The sequence below is a fragment of the Crinia signifera genome, chromosome 8 (assembly GCF_055691185.1).
Source record: "Crinia signifera chromosome 8, ASM5569118v1, whole genome shotgun sequence".
In the NCBI taxonomy this organism is placed as follows: domain Eukaryota; kingdom Metazoa; phylum Chordata; class Amphibia; order Anura; family Myobatrachidae; genus Crinia; species Crinia signifera.
Window position 1 is genome coordinate 70,175,631 of NC_139224.1, and position 15,413 is coordinate 70,191,043.

The 15,413-nt window shown below is 42.4% G+C and overlaps 21 non-coding genes and 1 pseudogene across 21 annotated transcripts; all 22 read right to left on the minus strand.

Moving 5' to 3' along the window:
* Positions 1–285: 285 nt before the first annotated feature.
* LOC146032155 (5S ribosomal RNA) lies at positions 286–404 on the minus strand. The gene has a single exon (XR_014457598.1). It is a non-coding gene; the product is annotated as a 5S ribosomal RNA (ribosomal RNA).
* Positions 405–749: 345 nt separating this feature from the next.
* On the minus strand, positions 750–868 carry LOC146032305 (5S ribosomal RNA). Its single transcript, XR_014457746.1, has one exon. It is a non-coding gene; the product is annotated as a 5S ribosomal RNA (ribosomal RNA).
* Positions 869–1,837: 969 nt separating this feature from the next.
* LOC146033702 (5S ribosomal RNA) lies at positions 1,838–1,956 on the minus strand. Its single transcript, XR_014459111.1, has one exon. It is a non-coding gene; the product is annotated as a 5S ribosomal RNA (ribosomal RNA).
* Positions 1,957–2,301: 345 nt separating this feature from the next.
* Positions 2,302–2,420, minus strand: LOC146032150 (5S ribosomal RNA). Its single transcript, XR_014457594.1, has one exon. It is a non-coding gene; the product is annotated as a 5S ribosomal RNA (ribosomal RNA).
* Positions 2,421–2,761: 341 nt separating this feature from the next.
* LOC146028738 (5S ribosomal RNA) lies at positions 2,762–2,870 on the minus strand (annotated as a pseudogene).
* A 345-nt stretch (positions 2,871–3,215) lies between these two features.
* LOC146033294 (5S ribosomal RNA) lies at positions 3,216–3,334 on the minus strand. Its single transcript, XR_014458704.1, has one exon. It is a non-coding gene; the product is annotated as a 5S ribosomal RNA (ribosomal RNA).
* A 346-nt stretch (positions 3,335–3,680) lies between these two features.
* On the minus strand, positions 3,681–3,799 carry LOC146035155 (5S ribosomal RNA). Its single transcript, XR_014460559.1, has one exon. It is a non-coding gene; the product is annotated as a 5S ribosomal RNA (ribosomal RNA).
* A 332-nt stretch (positions 3,800–4,131) lies between these two features.
* Positions 4,132–4,250, minus strand: LOC146034635 (5S ribosomal RNA). The gene has a single exon (XR_014460039.1). It is a non-coding gene; the product is annotated as a 5S ribosomal RNA (ribosomal RNA).
* Positions 4,251–9,037: 4,787 nt separating this feature from the next.
* Positions 9,038–9,156, minus strand: LOC146027601 (5S ribosomal RNA). Its single transcript, XR_014454994.1, has one exon. It is a non-coding gene; the product is annotated as a 5S ribosomal RNA (ribosomal RNA).
* A 346-nt stretch (positions 9,157–9,502) lies between these two features.
* On the minus strand, positions 9,503–9,621 carry LOC146035156 (5S ribosomal RNA). The gene has a single exon (XR_014460560.1). It is a non-coding gene; the product is annotated as a 5S ribosomal RNA (ribosomal RNA).
* Positions 9,622–9,953: 332 nt separating this feature from the next.
* Positions 9,954–10,072, minus strand: LOC146034757 (5S ribosomal RNA). Its single transcript, XR_014460160.1, has one exon. It is a non-coding gene; the product is annotated as a 5S ribosomal RNA (ribosomal RNA).
* Positions 10,073–10,418: 346 nt separating this feature from the next.
* Positions 10,419–10,537, minus strand: LOC146032698 (5S ribosomal RNA). Its single transcript, XR_014458121.1, has one exon. It is a non-coding gene; the product is annotated as a 5S ribosomal RNA (ribosomal RNA).
* A 332-nt stretch (positions 10,538–10,869) lies between these two features.
* Positions 10,870–10,988, minus strand: LOC146029577 (5S ribosomal RNA). Its single transcript, XR_014455365.1, has one exon. It is a non-coding gene; the product is annotated as a 5S ribosomal RNA (ribosomal RNA).
* Positions 10,989–11,320: 332 nt separating this feature from the next.
* On the minus strand, positions 11,321–11,439 carry LOC146034879 (5S ribosomal RNA). Its single transcript, XR_014460282.1, has one exon. It is a non-coding gene; the product is annotated as a 5S ribosomal RNA (ribosomal RNA).
* Positions 11,440–11,785: 346 nt separating this feature from the next.
* LOC146032700 (5S ribosomal RNA) lies at positions 11,786–11,904 on the minus strand. Its single transcript, XR_014458122.1, has one exon. It is a non-coding gene; the product is annotated as a 5S ribosomal RNA (ribosomal RNA).
* Positions 11,905–12,236: 332 nt separating this feature from the next.
* Positions 12,237–12,355, minus strand: LOC146029589 (5S ribosomal RNA). The gene has a single exon (XR_014455367.1). It is a non-coding gene; the product is annotated as a 5S ribosomal RNA (ribosomal RNA).
* A 332-nt stretch (positions 12,356–12,687) lies between these two features.
* Positions 12,688–12,806, minus strand: LOC146035001 (5S ribosomal RNA). Its single transcript, XR_014460405.1, has one exon. It is a non-coding gene; the product is annotated as a 5S ribosomal RNA (ribosomal RNA).
* Positions 12,807–13,151: 345 nt separating this feature from the next.
* On the minus strand, positions 13,152–13,270 carry LOC146032156 (5S ribosomal RNA). Its single transcript, XR_014457599.1, has one exon. It is a non-coding gene; the product is annotated as a 5S ribosomal RNA (ribosomal RNA).
* A 345-nt stretch (positions 13,271–13,615) lies between these two features.
* Positions 13,616–13,734, minus strand: LOC146032306 (5S ribosomal RNA). The gene has a single exon (XR_014457747.1). It is a non-coding gene; the product is annotated as a 5S ribosomal RNA (ribosomal RNA).
* A 345-nt stretch (positions 13,735–14,079) lies between these two features.
* On the minus strand, positions 14,080–14,198 carry LOC146032158 (5S ribosomal RNA). Its single transcript, XR_014457602.1, has one exon. It is a non-coding gene; the product is annotated as a 5S ribosomal RNA (ribosomal RNA).
* A 345-nt stretch (positions 14,199–14,543) lies between these two features.
* On the minus strand, positions 14,544–14,662 carry LOC146032307 (5S ribosomal RNA). Its single transcript, XR_014457748.1, has one exon. It is a non-coding gene; the product is annotated as a 5S ribosomal RNA (ribosomal RNA).
* Positions 14,663–15,007: 345 nt separating this feature from the next.
* On the minus strand, positions 15,008–15,126 carry LOC146029602 (5S ribosomal RNA). The gene has a single exon (XR_014455369.1). It is a non-coding gene; the product is annotated as a 5S ribosomal RNA (ribosomal RNA).
* Positions 15,127–15,413: the final 287 nt, after the last annotated feature.

Genomic DNA, 15,413 nt, shown 5'->3' on the forward strand with positions numbered 1-15,413 from the left:
TTTCCTTACTGTATTGGCTTACTGAAAAAAATCATGTGTTGGTAATGTAAAAAGACCTACAGGACATGATATTAGCAGGTGGTCTCAAATTAAACTACTAAAGAGGCTCAACACTGTTTAGCTGCCAAAAGCAGTTGGAATTGGGCCTAAACAGTGTGGTAAGTCTTTAGGTGATGGCTATTGTGTCTGTTTGACCTCTCCCAAATCTCTGTATTGGCAATAAAAAGAAAAAGTTTCCAATTTAAATAGCTAGAAAATAAAAACAATTTGCCAGTAATGGGAAAAAATCTACAGCACCTGGTGTTCCCATGTGGTCTCCCACCCAAGTACTAACCAGGCCCAACACTGCTTACCTTCCAAGATCAGACGGGATTGGGCATTTCCAATGTGGTATGGCTGTAGGTGAGATGCAAGCACTTTTTTTCCCTTTTCTACTTCTATAACAAGTTAAGTTAATAAAAAAGTTTCCTAACTGTATTGGCTTACTGAAAAAAATCATGTGTTGGTAATGTAAAAAGACCTACAGGACATGATATTAGCAGGTGGTCTCAAATTAAACTACTAAAGAGGCTCAACACTGTTTAGCTGCCAAAAGCAGTTGGAATTGGGCCTAAACAGTGTGGTTAGTCTTTAGGTGATGGCTATTGTGTCTGTTTGACCTCTACTAAATCTCTGTATTGTCAATAAAAAGAAAAAGTTTCCAATTTAAAGAGCTAGAGAATAAAAACAATTTGCCAGTAATGGGAAAAAACCTACAGCACCTGGTGTTCCCATGTGGTCTCCCACCCAAGTACTAACCAGGCCCAACACTGCTTAGCTTCCAAGATCAGACGGGATTGGGCGTATCCAATTTGGAATGGCTGTAGGTGAGATGCAAGCACTTTTTTGCCCTCTTCTACTTCTATAACAAGGTAAGTTAATAAAAAAGTTTCCTGACTGTATTGGCTTACTGAAAAAAATCATGTGTTGGTAATGTAAAAAGACCTACAGGACATGATATTAGCAGGTGGTCTCAAATTAAACTACTAAAGAGGCTCAACACTGTTTAGCTGCCAAAAGCAGTTGGAATTGGGCCTAAACAGTGTGGTAAGTCTTTAGGTGATGGCTATTGTGTCTGTTTGACCTCTCCTAAAGGTACTTGTGAGTTATCCGGGCGTCCGATTTTAAAATCGGGTCGGATCGGGACATCGCATCGCATCGCATGCGACCATCGGATGCGATGCGATGCGATGCGATGACCCGATTTTTCCATAGGAATCAATGTTAAAATGGACTGAGTCCATTTTAACATGGAATTCAATGGGAAAAAGGGGTCCTTTTCATACCCCTACTATCCAAGTGGGCATGGAGTTGGATATAAACCTGTGGCGAGCGTAGCGAGCCACCGAGCCCGAAGCGTGGCGAGCGTAGCGAGCCCCGCGAGGGGACACGGAATACCGTCCCCTCGCGGGGCTCGCTTCGCTCGCCACGCTTCGGGCTCGGTGGCTCGCTACGCTCGCCACAGGTTTATATCCAACTCCATGCCCACTTGGATAGTAGGGGTATGAAAAGGACCCCTTTTTCCCATTGAATTCTATGTTAAAATGGACTCAGTCCATTTTAACATTGATTCCTATGGAAAAATCGGGTCATCGCATCCGATGGTCGCATGCGATGCGATGCGATGCGATATCGTATCGCATCTGATTGTATGCCTTAACTTAAGGCATACAATTTTAAAATCGGACGCCCGGATAACTCACAAGTACCCTCCTAAATCTCTGTATTGGCAATAAAAAGAAAAAGTTTCCAATTTAAATAGCTAGAGAATAAAAACAATTTGCCAGTAATGGGAAAAAACCTACAGCACCTGGTGTTCCCATGTGGTCTCCCACCCAAGTACTAACCAGGCCCAACACTGCTTAGCTTCCAAGATCAGACAAGATTGGGCGTATACAATGTGATATGGCTGTAGGTGAGATCCATGCACTTTTTTGCCCTCTTCTACTTCTATAACCAGGTAAGCTAATAAAAAAGTTTCCTAACTGTATTGGCTTACTGAAAAAAATCATGTGTTGGTAATGTAAAAAGACCTACAGGACATGATATTAGCAGGTGGTCTCAAATTAAACTACTAAAGAGGCTCAACACTGTTTAGCTGCCAAAAGCAGTTGGAATTGGGCCTAAACAGTGTGGTAAGTCTTTAGGTGATGGCTATTGTGTCTGTTTGACCTCTCCCAAATCTCTGTATTGGCAATAAAAAGATAAAGTTTCCAATTTAAATAGCTAGAGAATAAAAACAATTTGCCAGTAATGGAAAAAAACCTACAGCACCTGGTGTTCCCATGTGGTCTCCCACCCAAGTACTAACCAGGCCCAACACTGCTTAGCTTCCAAGATCAGACGGGATTGGGTGTATCCAATGTGGTATGGCTGTAGGTGAGATGCAAGCACTTTTTTGCCCTCTTCTACTTCTATAACAAGTTAAGTTGATAAAAAAGTTTTCTAACTGTATTATCTTACTGAAAAAAATCATGTGTTGGTAATGTAAAAAGACCTACAGGACATGATATTAGCAGGTGGTCTCAAATTAAACTACTAAAGAGGCTCAACACTGTTTAGCTGCCAAAAGCAGTTGGAATTGCGTCTAGTGTGGTAAGACTTTAGGTGATGGCTATTGTGTCTGTTTGACCTCTCCCAAATCTCTGTATTGGCAATAAAAAGAAAAAGTTTCCAATTTAAATAGCTAGAAAATAAAAACAATTTGCCAGTAATGGGAAAAAACCTACAGCACCTGGTGTTCCCATGTGGTCTCCCACCCAAGTACTAACCAGGCCCAACACTGCTTAGCTTCCAAGATCAGGCGTATCCAATGTGGTATGGCTGTAGGTGAAATACAGGCACTTTTTTGCCCTCTTCTACTTCTATAACCAGGTAAGCTAATAAAAAAGTTTCCTAACTGTATTGGCTTACTGAAAAAAATCATGTGTTGGTAATGTAAATAGAACTACAGGACATGATATTAGCAGGTGGTCTCAAATTAAACTACTAAAGAGGCTCAACACTGTTTAGCTGCCAAAAGCAGTTGGAATTGGGCCTAAACAGTGTGGTAAGTCTTTAGGTGATGGCTATTGTGTCTGTTTGACCTCTCCTAAATCTCTGTATTGGCAATAAAAAGAAAAAGTTTCCAATTTAAATAGCTAGAGAATAAAAACAATTTGCCAGTAATGGAAAAAAACCTACAGCACCTGGTGTTCCCATGTGGTCTCCCACCCAAGTACTAACCAGGCCCAACACTGCTTAGCTTCCAAGATCAGACAAGATTGGGCGTATCCAATGTGATATGGCTGTAGGTGAGATATATGCACTTTTTTGCCCTCTTCTACTTCTATAACCAGGTAAGCTAATAAAAAAGTTTCCTAACTGTATTGGCTTACTGAAAAAAATCATGTGTTGGTAATGTAAAAGGACCTACAGGACATGATATTAGCAGGTGGTCTCAAATTAAACTACTAAAGAGGCTCAACACTGTTTAGCTGCCAAAAGCAGTTGGAATTGGGCCTAAACAGTGTGGTAAGTCTTTAGGTGATGGCTATTGTGTCTGTTTGACCTCTCCCAAATCTCTGTATTGGCAATAAAAAGAAAAAAGTTTCCAATTTAAATAGCAAGAAAATAAAAACAATTTGCCAGTAATGGGAAAAAACCTAAGGCACCTGGTGTTCCCATGTGGTCTCCCACCCAAGTACTAACCAGGCCCAACACTGCTTAGCTTCCAAGTTCAGACGAGATTTGGCGTATCCAATGTGGTATGGCTGTAGGTGAGTTACAGGCACTTTTTTGCCCTCTTCTACTTCTATAACCAGGTAAGCAAATAAAAAAGTTTCCTAACTGAAAAAAATCATGTGTTGGTAATGTAAAAAGACCTACAGGACATGATATTAGCAGGTGGTCTCAAATTAAATTACTAAAGAGGCTAAACACTGTTTAGCTGCCAAAAGCAGTTGGAATTGGGCCAAAACAGTGTGGTAAGTCTTTAAGTGATGGCTATTGTGTCTGTTTGACCTCTCCCAAATCTCTGTATTGGCAATAAAAAGAAAAAGTTTCCAATTTAAAGAGCTAGAGAATAAAAACAATTTGCCAGTAATGGGAAAAAACCTACAGCACCTGGTGTTCCCATGTGGTCTCCCACCCAAGTACTAACCAGGCCCAACACTGCTTAGCTTCCAAGATCAGACGGGATTGGGCGTATCCAATGTGGTATGGCTGTAGGTGAGATCAGGGGCGGATTGGGAACTAAAAGTGGCCCTGGAAAATTTCTGAAAGTGGCCTCATGTGGGCGGCAACAAATCAATAAGGGGTGGAGCCAACATTACATCAGGCGGGATTATTACATCACTATACTTAGATAAATTGTTGACAGGCAAAACGAATGCCACACCCCGTAATGCACATTACACATCATGTCAGGACTTTACTCATTTTTGTAAAGCAGGGACAACTGGGATAGTGCGCGCCGCAGGAGCTCCCCAAAAAAATCACACCATAATGCCTATGACACGTCACATGCCCATTACATAGCATACCACATGCAACAATGGCCTGCCAGGCTTGCTGGTGCCAGGCCCCCAGACCCCCCCAACTAACAACTACACTACGGCACTATGGCTAGTGCCGTACAAGAACCGTTGTTAGTGTTACCGATGATTTTCATGCTAGTCCACAAAGCAACTTACTGCAGACTTTTTTTCAACCGTAATCCTGTATTAAAACATACATCGCTCTCATACATACTCCGCCACTCTTGACCATACATACATACACCGCCACTCTCATACATACATACACCGCCACTCTCATACATACATACATACTTACACCACCACTCTCATACATACATACATACATACACCGCCACTCTCATACACACACCAATCTCATACATAAACCTCTGTCTTACATACAACACCGCTACTCTCATACATACATACACCGTTCTAATACATACACACACCAATCTCATACATAAACCGCTGTCTTACATACAACACCGCAACTCTCATACATACATACATGCATGCATACACTGTTCCTATTGATCCCATCCCTCCCTCATGCTAGTGCACAGTTAGTTGACGCCACAGCCATTGGACTGCTGAGAGCAGTCTTCTGCTGCTGTGAGCGGACTCAGGGGAGCAGGAGCCACAACTGAGGACTCCAACACAGGCTTCTTCCGTTCTGATCCTCCCACCCTGCCCCAGCACAGTTTGCGCCTCTTGTAATGTGCGCGGTGACGTCATGACGTCCCAACACACATACAATCACAGACTCAGAGTGAGACTGTCACTCCAGAGTCCGCTGCCCTGCCTCCTCCCAGTGCACTCCCCGGCGAACAGTGCCCTGCCTGCTACTGGATGCGGCCTCTCTCCAAGCGGCTACTGTCCTGCCTCCTCTCCAGGCCATGTATGTTATATAAAATAAAATAAAAATGAGTCCCCGGCCATTGCCGATCAGCAGCCGTCCACGCCGCATGCAGCAGCGCTATCCACTGCACTGGTCCAAACAGAGGTGGAACAAGCGAGTTGTGGGCCCAGGTTCAAAAATATGGTTTGGGCCCCCAAACACACACAAAAAAAACACATTGTGGCTTGTTTTGTTTACTTCAAATTTAAAGCCCATTACACACTAGTGCCCATTATACATTCACACACTGTAATGCTCATTACACATTCACACACCATGATTCCCATTACACATTACACCGCACACTGTAATGCTATTACACATTATACCACACACAAAAATGCCCCTTACATACGATACAACATGCCATAATGCCCATTACACATTATACCATACACTGTAATGCTCATCACATATTATGCCACATAAGGGCCACTTACCTACATGCCCAATATTAGGGGCTACATATGCAATGTCAGGGGTTGCATGCTTGTTGCCAGGATATACATCCTCATTCCCAGGGGATTACATGATAGATGTCAGGGGATTTATACTCCTTGCCATGGGGGGGGGGAAGGTGTTACATGCTTGTTGCCCAGGGGGATTACAGCTCTGGGGTCTGAGCTTGGTGTTCTGCGGTGGAGACTGGATATAGGAGGGTGGTGGCTGTTGCTCAGTGCCTGAAGACAGACTGACTCCACAAAGGCACATGGGAGTAGAAGTTGCTGCGGCTCGCCATACGCTGCAGCCCTCCTCTATGACCAGCAGACATTTTTGAAAGGGGCAGCTCAAGGCCGTAACCAGAACTTTTTTCGGGCCCCATAGCAAGGTTTTGAAGGGGCCCCCATCTGCAGAGACAGGATATATAGGGCATATAGGTATTTTGCACTCTCCTCTGACTCTAACACCCACAGTAATGATAATTGGCCCAGGCCCTATCAAAGGAAAACATTTTGGAATATACAGTATGAGTGAGGAACCCTTTGGCACTCCAGCTGTTGTTGAACTACACATTCCAGCATGCCTTGCAACAGTTTTAATAGCAAAACTGACATGTTGTTAAGTGTATTTCAACAACAGCTTGAGTGCCAAAAGTTCCTCGTCCCATATTATTGAATATGCCACTTCCAAGAACGTATTTAAAAAATGGTAAATAAATGAAATAAAAATATTGGGACGTACAGCACACTTATTTATTATCATTAATTTAGTTCTGCAGTGCATCAGAGCAGACACTGATGCTGTGTACTGCTGCAGCTCTGCTTACTAACAAGGTATAGGCAGTGGCAAACAGGATTTTAAAAGGGGTTACAGACCAATGAAAAAAAATATTGAGCAGAATAAATGTCCAATATACAATTTATTGTGTAACAATAAATAATATGAAATAACATTTGGGCATATACTTATACACGTAACGCACACAGTAGTAACAACGCTTATAAACATAACACCCGCAGTAGTAACGATACTTATACACATAATGCCCACAGTAGAAACTACGCTTATACACATAACGCCAGCAGTAGTAACAATGCTTATACACATAAAGCCAGCAGTAGTAACGATACTTATACACATAGCGCCCACAGTAGTAACGATACTTATACACATAACACCCGCAGTAGTAACGATACTTATACACATAATGCCCGCAATAGTAACGATACTTGTACACATAATGCCCACAGTAGTAACCACGCTTATACACATTACACCCGCAGTAGTAACGATACTTATACACATAACGCCCACAGTAGTAACAATACTTATACACGTAATGCCCACAGTAGTAACGATACTTATACACATAATTCCCACAGTAGTAACGACGCTTGTAAACATAACGCCCACAGTAGTAACGATACTTATACACATAACGCCAGCAGTAGTAACAATATTTATACACATAACGCCCGCATTAGTAACGATACTTATACACATAACGCCCGCAGTAGTAATGATACTTATACACATAATGCCCACAGTAGTAACGATACTTATACACATAACGCCCGCAGTAGTAACACTACTTATACACATAATGCCCGCAGTAGTAATGACGCCTATACATGTAATGCACACAGTGTGGCTGGGTTGTGGGTGAAGGAACTTGCACGGCAGGAGGGTTGAGTGGGCGGTCGGCTGAGTAGGGTGCTGTGTAGGCGGCTGAGTGCATCATCGCCGCAGCCATGCTTTGGGGCCCCTGAGGACGCAGGGGCCTGGGTCAGCTGTACCCTTGGACCGTGCCTGTTGCCGGGACTGAGTACATCCCCACCCCCATAGGCAGACATGTCACATAATCAGATCCCCCTCCAGCACAGCCCCCCACAAATATGCAGACTCACATATTCACATGCCACAGGCCCTCCAGCACAGCCCCCACCCCATAGGCAGACATGTCACATACCCCTCCAGCACAGCCCCTATAGACAGACATGTCACATCCCAACAGCACAGCACAGCACAGCTCATTCTCCCCCCACCCCATAGGCAGACATTTTATGTCTGATATGCCTATGGGGGGGGGGGGGGGTCCTGAATATGTCACATGTCTGCCTATGGGGGGGCTGAGCTGGAGGGGGATCTGAGTTGTCACAGTGAGTCTGTCTGCCCTAATGCTGACAGCAGGCAGTCACAGACCCCCCTTCCTCCCATATGCAGGCATGGCACATATACACAGAATCTCTCTCCCCTCCCTCCCTGCCCACCCCCCCCCCCACCCCCGGCGGCCCCCACCACCAGTGTACTTTCATCATTCCCTAACAGGGTTGCCAACCAGTGTTGGCATCCCCAAAGCCCACAGTGTGACTTACATTATTCTTTCCGAATGCTGCAGCCCGGCCACAGCGCTGCTGCTCTTCGTCTCTCTCCCCTCTCCGTCCTCAGTCTAAGAGGTGCTCCCCCTGCCTGTCAGTGGCTGTATCTGCAGCTCAATGCAGCTGCAGCAGCTTACTGCTCTGTTACTCACGGCCATCGGAAACAGCATTCGATATATCGGGCGGGGGGGGAGAGGCGGGCCACTATCTATGACGGACGGCAGCCACCCACCAATGAGGATGTCGGCCCACACCGTGGGCGAAGCCTCCTGCCGCAGAGCGGCTGAGCAGCCCCGGTCTCAGTCCCAGGCTGTCACTCTAAATTCGTGACTGTGAGTGTGCGCATGCGCACCTTTCAGCAGCGGCGGCCTCTCTGTAGTGTCGGCCTCCCGGGAAAGTTCCCGGTAGATACAATGGCCAATCCGCCCCTGGGTGAGATGCAAGCACTTTTTTGCCCTCTTCTACTTCTATAACAAGGTAAGTTACTAAAAAAGTTTCCTAACTGTATTGGCTTACTGAAAAAAATCATGTGTTGGTAATGTAAATAGAACTACAGGACATGATATTAGCAGGTGGTCTCAAATTAAACTACTAAAGAGGCTCAACACTGTTTAGCTGCCAAAAGCAGTTGGAATTGGGCCTAAACAGTGTGGTAAGTCTTTAGGTGATGGCTATTGTGTCTGTTTGACCTCTCCTAAATCTCTGTATTGGCAATAAAAAGAAAAAGTTTCCAATTTAAATAGCTAGAGAATAAAAACAATTTGCCAGTAATGGGAAAAAACCTACAGCACCAGGTGTTTCCATGTGGTCTCCCACCTAAGTACTAACCAGGCCCAACACTGCTTAGCTTCCAAGATCAGACAAGATTGGGCGTATACAATGTGATATGGCTGTAGGTGAGATGCATGCACTTTTTTGCCCTCTTCTACTTCTATAACCAGGTAAGCTAATAAAAAAGTTTCCTAACTGTATTGGCTTACTGAAAAAAATCATGTGTTGGTAATGTAAAAAGACCTACAGGACATGATATTAGCAGGTGGTCTCAAATTAAACTACTAAAGAGGCTCAACACTGTTTAGCTGCCAAAAGCAGTTGGAATTGGGCCTAAACAGTGTGGTAAGTCTTTAGGTGATGGCTATTGTGTCTGTTTGACCTCTCCCAAATCTCTGTATTGGCAATAAAAATAAAAAAGTTTCCAATTTAAATAGCTAGAAAATAAAAACAATTTGCCAGTAATGGGAAAAAACCTAAGGCACCTGGTGTTCCCATGTGGTCTCCCACCCAAGTACTAACCAGGCCCAACACTGCTTAGCTTCCAAGTTCAGACGAGATTTGGCGTATCCAATGTGGTATGGCTGTAGGTGAGTTACAGGCACTTTTTTGCCCTCTTCTACTTCTATAACCAGGTAAGCAAATAAAAAAGTTTCCTAACTGAAAAAAATCATGTGTTGGTAATGTAAAAAGACCTACAGGACATGATATTAGCAGGTGGTCTCAAATTAAATTACTAAAGAGGCTAAACACTGTTTAGCTGCCAAAAGCAGTTGGAATTGGGCCAAAACAGTGTGGTAAGTCTTTAAGTGATGGCTATTGTGTCTGTTTGACCTCTCCCAAATCTCTGTATTGGCAATAAAAAGAAAAAGTTTCCAATTTAAAGAGCTAGAGAATAAAAACAATTTGCCAGTAATGGGAAAAAACCTACAGCACCTGGTGTTCCCATGTGGTCTCCCACCCAAGTACTAACCAGGCCCAACACTGCTTAGCTTCCAAGATCAGACGGGATTGGGCGTATCCAATGTGGTATGGCTGTAGGTGAGATGCAAGCACTTTTTTGCCCTCTTCTACTTCTATAACAAGGTAAGTTACTAAAAAAGTTTCCTAACTGTATTGGCTTACTGAAAAAAAATCATGTGTTGGTAATGTAAAAAGACCTACAGGACATGATATTAGCAGGTGGTCTCAAATTAAACTACTAAAGAGGCTCAACACTGTTTAGCTGCCAAAAGCAGTTGGAATTGGGCCAAAACAGTATGGTAAGTCTTTAAATGATGGCTATTGTGTCTGTTTGACCTCTCCCAAATCTCTGTATTGGCAATAAAAAGAAAAAGTTTCCAATTTAAAGAGCTAGAGAATAAAAACAATTTGCCAGTAATGGGAAAAAACCTACAGCACCTGGTGTTCCCATGTGGTCTCCCACCCAAGTACTAACAAGGCCCAACACTGCTTAGCTTCCAAGATCAGACGAGATTGGGCGTATCCAATGTGGTATGGCTGTAGGTGAGATTCAGGCACTTTTTTGACCTCTTCTACTTCTATAACCAGGTAAGCTAATAAAAAAGTTTCCTAACTGAAAAAAATCATGTGTTGGTAATGTAAAAAGACCTACAGGACATGATATTAGCAGGTGGTCTCAAATTAAACTACTAAAGAGGCTCAACACTGTTTAGCTGCCAAAAGCAGTTGGAATTGGGCCTAAACAGTGTGGTAAGTCTTTAGGTGATGGCTATTGTGTCTGTTTGACCTCTCCCAAATCTCTGTATTGGCAATAAAAAGAAAAAGTTTCCAATTTAAATAGATAGAGAATAAAAACAATTTGCAAGTAATGGGAAAAAACCTACAGCACCTGGTGTTCCCATGTGGTCTCCCACCCAAGTACTAACCAGGCCCAACACTGCTTAGCTTCCAAGATCAGACGAGATTGGGCGTATCCAATGTGGTATGGCTGTAGGTGAGATACAGGCACTTTTTTACCCTCTTCTACTTCTATAACCAGGTAAGCTAATAAAAAAGTTTCCTAACTGAAAAAAATCATGTGTTGGTAATGTAAAAAGACCTACAGGACATGATATTAGCAGGTGGTCTCAAATTAAACTACTAAAGAGGCTCAACACTGTTTAGCTGCCAAAAGCAGTTGGAATTGGGCCAAAACAGTGTGGTAAGTCTTTAAGTGATGGCTATTGTGTCTGTTTGACCTCTCCCAAATCTCTGTATTGGCAATAAAAAGAAAAAGTTTCCAATTTAAAGAGCTAGAGAATAAAAACAATTTGCCAGTAATGGGAAAAAACCTACAGCACCTGGTGTTCCCATGTGGTCTCCCACCCAAGTACTAACCAGGCCCAACACTGCTTAGCTTCCAAGATCAGACGGGATTGGGCGTATCCAATGTGGTATGGCTGTAGGTGAGATGCAAGCACTTTTTTGCCCTCTTCTACTTCTATAACAAGGTAAGTTACTAAAAAAGTTTCCTAACTGTATTGGCTTACTGAAAAAAAATCATGTGTTGGTAATGTAAAAAGACCTACAGGACATGATATTAGCAGGTGGTCTCAAATTAAACTACTAAAGAGGCTCAACACTGTTTAGCTGCCAAAAGCAGTTGGAATTGGGCCAAAACAGTATGGTAAGTCTTTAAATGATGGCTATTGTGTCTGTTTGACCTCTCCCAAATCTCTGTATTGGCAATAAAAAGAAAAAGTTTCCAATTTAAAGAGCTAGAGAATAAAATCAATTTGCCAGTAATGGGAAAAAACCTACAGCACCTGGTGTTCCCATGTGGTCTCCCACCCAAGTACTAACAAGGCCCAACACTGCTTAGCTTCCAAGATCAGACGAGATTGGGCGTATCCAATGTGGTATGGCTGTAGGTGAGATTCAGGCACTTTTTTGACCTCTTCTACTTCTATAACCAGGTAAGCTAATAAAAAAGTTTCCTAACTGAAAAAAATCATGTGTTGGTAATGTAAAAAGACCTACAGGACATGATATTAGCAGGTGGTCTCAAATTAAACTACTAAAGAGGCTCAACACTGTTTAGCTGCCAAAAGCAGTTGGAATTGGGCCTAAACAGTGTGGTAAGTCTTTAGGTGATGGCTATTGTGTCTGTTTGACCTCTCCCAAATCTCTGTATTGGCAATAAAAAGAAAAAGTTTCCAATTTAAATAGATAGAGAATAAAAACAATTTGCAAGTAATGGGAAAAAACCTACAGCACCTGGTGTTCCCATGTGGTCTCCCACCCAAGTACTAACCAGGCCCAACACTGCTTAGCTTCCAAGATCAGACGAGATTGGGCGTATCCAATGTGGTATGGCTGTAGGTGAGATACAGGCACTTTTTTACCCTCTTCTACTTCTATAACCAGTTAAGCTAATAAAAAAGTTTCCTAACTGAAAAAAATCATGTGTTGGTAATGTAAAAAGACCTACAGGACATGATATTAGCAGGTGGTCTCAAATTAAACTACTAAAGAGGCTCAACACTGTTTAGCTGCCAAAACCAGTTGGAATTGGGCCAAAACAGTGTGGTAAGTCTTTAAGTGATGGCTATTGTGTCGGTTTGACCTCTCCCAAATCTCTGTATTGGCAATAAAAAGAAAAAGTTTAAAATTTAAAGAGCTAGAGAATAAAAACAATTTGCCAGTAATGGGAAAAAACCTACAGCACCTGGTGTTCCCATGTGGTCTCCCACCCAAGTACTAACCAGGCCCAACACTGCTTAGCTTCCAAGATCAGACGGGATTGGGCGTATCCAATGTGGTATGGCTGTAGGTGAGATGCAATCACTTTTTTGCCCTCTTCTACTTCTATAACAAGGTAAGTTAATAAAAAAGTTTCCTAACGGTATTGGCTTACTGAAAAAAATCATGTGTTGGTAATGTAAAAAGACCTACAGGACATGATATTAGCAGGTGGTCTCAAATTAAACTACTAAAGAGGCTCAACACTGTTTAGCTGCCAAAAGCAGTTGGAATTGGGCCTAAACAGTGTGGTAAGTCTTTAGGTGATGGCTATTGTGTCTGTTTGACCTCTCCCAAATCTCTGTATTGGCAATAAAAAGAAAAAGTTTCCAATTTAAATAGCTAGAAAATAAAAACAAATTGCCAGTAATGGGAAAAAATCTACAGCACCTGGTGTTCCCATGTGGTCTCCCACCCAAGTACTAACCAGGCCCAACACTGCTTACCTTCCAAGATCAGACGGGATTGGGCATTTCCAATGTGGTATGGCTGTAGGTGAGATGCAAGCACTTTTTTTCCCTTTTCTACTTCTATAACAAGTTAAGTTAATAAAAAAGTTTCCTAACTGTATTGGCTTACTGAAAAAAATCATGTGTTGGTAATGTAAAAAGACCTACAGGACATGATATTAGCAGGTGGTCTCAAATTAAACTACTAAAGAGGCTCAACACTGTTTAGCTGCCAAAAGCAGTTGGAATTGGGCCTAAACAGTGTGGTTAGTCTTTAGGTGATGGCTATTGTGTCTGTTTGACCTCTCCTAAATCTCTGTATTGTCAATAAAAAGAAAAAGTTTCCAATTTAAAGAGCTAGAGAATAAAAACAATTTGCCAGTAATGGGAAAAAACCTACAGCACCTGGTGTTCCCATGTGGTCTCCCACCCAAGTACTAACCAGGCCCAACACTGCTTAGCTTCCAAGATCAGACGGGATTGGGCGTATCCAATTTGGAATGGCTGTAGGTGAGATGCAAGCACTTTTTTGCCCACTTCTACTTCTATAACAAGGTAAGTTAATAAAAAAGTTTCCTGACTGTATTGGCTTACTGAAAAAAATCATGTGTTGGTAATGTAAAAAGACCTACAGGACATGATATTAGCAGGTGGTCTCAAATTAAACTACTAAAGAGGCTCAACACTGTTTAGCTGCCAAAAGCAGTTGGAATTGGGCCTAAACAGTGTGGTAAGTCTTTAGGTGATGGCTATTGTGTCTGTTTGACCTCTCCCAAATCTCTGTATTGGCAATAAAAAGAAAAAGTTTCCAATTTAAATAGCTAGAAAATAAAAACAATTTGCCAGTAATGGGAAAAAATCTACAGCACCTGGTGTTCCCATGTGGTCTCCCACCCAAGTACTAACCAGGCCCAACACTGCTTACCTTCCAAGATCAGACGGGATTGGGCATTTCCAATGTGGTATGGCTGTAGGTGAGATGCAAGCACTTTTTTTCCCTTTTCTACTTCTATAACAAGTTAAGTTAATAAAAAAGTTTTCTAACTGTATTGGCTTACTGAAAAAAATCATGTGTTGGTAATGTAAAAAGACCTACAGGACATGATATTAGCAGGTGGTCTCAAATTAAACTACTAAAGAGGCTCAACACTGTTTAGCTGCCAAAAGCAGTTGGAATTGGGCCTAAACAGTGTGGTTAGTCTTTAGGTGATGGCTATTGTGTCTGTTTGACCTCTACTAAATCTCTGTATTGTCAATAAAAAGAAAAAGTTTCCAATTTAAAGAGCTAGAGAATAAAAACAATTTGCCAGTAATGGGAAAAAACCTACAGCACCTGGTGTTCCCATGTGGTCTCCCACCCAAGTACTAACCAGGCCCAACACTGCTTAGCTTCCAAGATCAGACGGGATTGGGCGTATCCAATTTGGAATGGCTGTAGGTGAGATGCAAGCACTTTTTTGCCCTCTTCTACTTCTATAACAAGGTAAGTTAATAAAAAAGTTTCCTGACTGTATTGGCTTACTGAAAAAAATCATGTGTTGGTAATGTAAAAAGACCTACAGGACATGATATTAGCAGGTGGTCTCAAATTAAACTACTAAAGAGGCTCAACACTGTTTAGCTGCCAAAAGCAGTTGGAATTGGGCCTAAACAGTGTGGTAAGTCTTTAGGTGATGGCTATTGTGTCTGTTTGACCTCTTCCAAATCTCTGTATTGGCAATAAAAAGAAAAAGTTTCCAATTTAAATAGCTAGAAAATAAAAACAATTTGCCAGTAATGGGAAAAAACCTACAGCACCTGGTGTTCCCATGTGGTCTCCCACCCAAGTACTAACCAGGCCCAACACTGCTTAGCTTCCAAGATCAGACGAGATTGGGCGTATCCAATGTGGTATGGCTGTAGGTGACATACAGGCACTTTTTTGCCCTCTTCTACTTCTATAACCAGGTAAGCTTATAAAAAAGTTTCCTAACTGTGTTGGCTTACTGAAAAAAATCATGTGTTGGTAATGTAAATAGAACTACAGGACATGATATTAGCAGGTGGTCTCAAATTAAACTACTAAAGAGGCTCAACACTGTTTAGCTGCCAAAACCAGTTGGAATTGGGCCTAAACAGTGTGGTAAGTCTTTAGGTGATGGCTATTGTGTCTGTTTGACCTCTCCCAAATGTCTGTATTGGCAATAAAAAG